Source organism: Lactuca sativa, chromosome 4 (genome assembly GCF_002870075.4).
Source record: "Lactuca sativa cultivar Salinas chromosome 4, Lsat_Salinas_v11, whole genome shotgun sequence".
NCBI lineage: Eukaryota > Viridiplantae > Streptophyta > Magnoliopsida > Asterales > Asteraceae > Lactuca > Lactuca sativa.
The window spans coordinates 194,791,361-194,794,756 of NC_056626.2; the positions used below are offsets into that span (position 1 = coordinate 194,791,361).

The 3,396-nt window shown below is 36.8% G+C and overlaps 1 non-coding gene across 1 annotated transcript; it reads left to right on the forward strand.

Moving 5' to 3' along the window:
* The first annotated feature begins 376 nt into the window (after nt 1-376).
* Nucleotides 377-483, forward strand: LOC111882166 (small nucleolar RNA R71). Its single transcript, XR_002847073.1, has one exon. It is a non-coding gene; the product is annotated as a small nucleolar RNA R71 (small nucleolar RNA).
* Nucleotides 484-3,396: the final 2,913 nt, after the last annotated feature.

Genomic DNA, 3,396 nt, shown 5'->3' on the forward strand with positions numbered 1-3,396 from the left:
ACCAATTGAATAGAATACTTGAGCCTATTTGTTTCCATTCTCATCCAAATCACAATCCTTTGTGAGATGGGGCCCTCTACAATTTTCACATCCAACCCGAATAGCATGGATTGTTTGATCCATTTTTGTCATCCTTCTATCTAGATTATCGAGCTTAGCTATCACCACCGCCATGCTATCAATTGCCGAGTTCACTACCCCCCGACTTACTTCGTTTCTTGGATTGTGGTATTCTCTAGAGTGCTTAGAGAATTCTTCAATTAACTCCTTGATTACTGGGGGCGCCTTCTTCGTGAGCGGGCCTTGATAATCGAGCAATTGCCTTGTGGTGACATTGACTCCATCATAGAAAATGGAGACCTCTTGTTGGCTATTAAGGTCATGGTGTGGGCAATTTCTAAGCAAACTCTTGTACCTTTCCCAAGCTTCATAAAGAGATTCTCCAGGTTGTTGCTCGAAGTTTGCAATGGCTTTCTTTAGCTTGGCTATTTTGGAGGGAGGGCAAAAGTGGTCTATGAACTCTTCTTTCATCTTGGCCCATGTGGTGACCGATCCGGGAGGAAGTGACTTTAGCCAATCTTTTGCAGCACCTTTAAATGTGACTAGAAGCATGCGAAGAAGCTGGGTCTCGCGTGGAACATTCGGTACATTGAAGTAGTCAGCCACATCATTCACTTCGTCCAAGTGCTTGTAGGCGTCTTCGTGATCCTTCCCATAAAAAAGGATCTCCTTGAGTTGGGTAAGAATATGGCCTTTTAGTTCGAAAGTAGCGGTTGCGGGAATTGCGGGCTGCACAAGTCCCAGGCCGGTGTCATCGCGCATTCTCTTCTTCCATTCCCCCATGGGGACTTCATCGATATTGGCCATAGTGATAGCTAAATCGTCTTCAAATTCGGAGTCGTGCTCGTATGTGGGTTCTTTTTCTTCCTCGGTCTCGTACTAGATATCTTCTTGAATTGGGTCTTCGATTGTCAAAGAGGCACTGGATGCTCCGGATTTGCTGCTCCTCTTCTTGCTGAAAACAGACTTGAGGTTTTTGAGTGGCGAGTTCTTTGAAGAAGCGGATTCTCCAACGGCTTTGGCTTTGCTCCTCCTTAGTGCGGATTCCGGGTCTTCAAAAGGAGGGACCAGAGGTGTATCAGATCCTCGGGTCATGAAACAACTGTAAATAAAACAAAAAAACGCGTAAAAAGAACAAAAATAAAATAAAAAATTAAAGTTGTAGCAGCGATGTACTCGTCGAGTCGGCACGAGTGCACTCGGCGAGTTCAAGGCAAAAACAGAAAAAAATTTCTAGTTACTCTAAAAACGGAATTTTATTAAAACTAACTCTACTTACTGAATTACCTTTTAAATAACTTTGTGTACGATAAATCTCACACAAAGGATAGATTAAATTAGAATTTAATGTTAATTTTAGAACCGTTCCCCGGCAACGGCGCCAAAAACTTGATGTGTGTAACGAACTTAGTTTTAAACCTACTTTTAATTATAAAATAACACACAAAGGCAGTGAACCTATCACTTATGGTATAGTTGAATAAGTAGGGTATCGAACACAGGGAACGGAAAATTAAAACTAAAAACTAATTCTATCTAAATTAATTAATAAGTATGGGGTTTTCTCTAGTTTTACAAGACTAGAAACTTGCTAACTATTACTAATTTGAAAACTAGAAAACAAAGAATTAACTAGATTCAATAATTGGGAAGGAACTTCTGTTTAGTTCAACTCAATTGATCCTATGGTTGATTTCAAGGTAATGGTGCAATGGATTAATTCTTTTGTTAGTTACCGATTCAAGTGATTAGATTCGCATTCACTACACTAATCATTAGCAAATAAACTAACTTAAACAGTGGCCAGTTGTCTAATTTAATTAGATTTACTAGATTAATTATTCGGGTTAATTTAGACTTGCAATAGTTAACTAATTTAATCTTTTAATTAACTTCTTGTTGATGGTCATCACATAAGCTTGCACATGAATTTACTCAATTTTCTTATTAACTCTAGTTTCATGTTCATTAATCCTAGACATATGGCGAAGTGATCACATAGCATATGAGATTGATAATCAATAGATGTTCATGCTAATCAATTATCTTCCTATTAACAGAAAATTAATTATTATTCACACACAAGGTTCTTTAGCAAGCTAAAATAACAAAAATCACCAACTTAGAATTAATCCTACCAATCAATCAAACCATAGTATGAATTTTGTATTCCCAAACAGAAATCTGAAGGTTTTAGCTCATAATTGAAGTAAATAACAGCAAACAAACAGAGTCTAATTGTTTAACCATAATGACAAAACAAAAGATTAAGTGGAATGATGAAATTTTGCCTCAATTCTCCTTTGGGATTGAATTCTAGCTTATGACTTCGTCTTCTAGGGTTTTTCTGACTTCTTAATCACATCTAAACTCTTCTGAATCGTTCCAGAATTCTCCCCCATCGTTCTGAGGAGTTATCTTTATATATACAAATCGACTCGTCGAGTCAGGTGGCGACTCGTCGAGTCCGTCTCTCAGTCCCCGTATTGTGATAAGTCTCTGGGATCCCGAGTCTTTATCTTCTCGAATCTTCGATTGGACTCGCCGAGTAGTCGACCCTACTCGCTGAGTAGGTGCTATTTTTATTGTTTTTCTTCTTTGTTCCATTCTCGAATTCTCAACCGCTTCTCCTGCTTCCGAGCTTCATTTTTGGACTGAAAATATAATTCAAACACTTTTAAGTACCTTTTGTCCATAAAATGCAATAATTTAGCTAATAAATGAATAAAAATCTATACTTAATATGAACTAAATATGCACATACCATTAAGCGACTCCAAACGTATATAGTAAAAACTAAGACTAGAAGCTATTATGCTTCGTCTTCTTGAAAACCCATGTGTGTACCTGCCTACTAGTTTCCTAATAATACAAGTAATTTTGAAAGTGTATCAACATTTAAGTTGGTGAGTTCATAAGAATTTTGTTTTAGACAATAACTTCTTTGTTCCTTAAAAATGTTCGTATGTTCCTCCAAAAAATCCTATATTTTCTTAGTAAAATAGAATTTAGTCTTAATCCCTTCGGACCAAAATGTATAAACGTTTTTGTATTCTTAGGTAGTAATATTACGTAGATTTTAATCTATATAAAAGTCATTTAGATGTATATGAAGAGCCGAAACAAGAGATCCAGGAACACCTATACTGTTCATGGCATAAACCATGCCTAGATACCCGAAGATTTCCGAAATGAAAGTTGTTATGTACTTGAAAAGAGTACAATGTAGTTTTATGATGATACAACCCTTATCTATGCATGCCCCCGGGTAAAATTTACTCCAGATATGTACGTTTCTATGTCATAAAATAATGTACTTCTAGAAAGACTTATAGC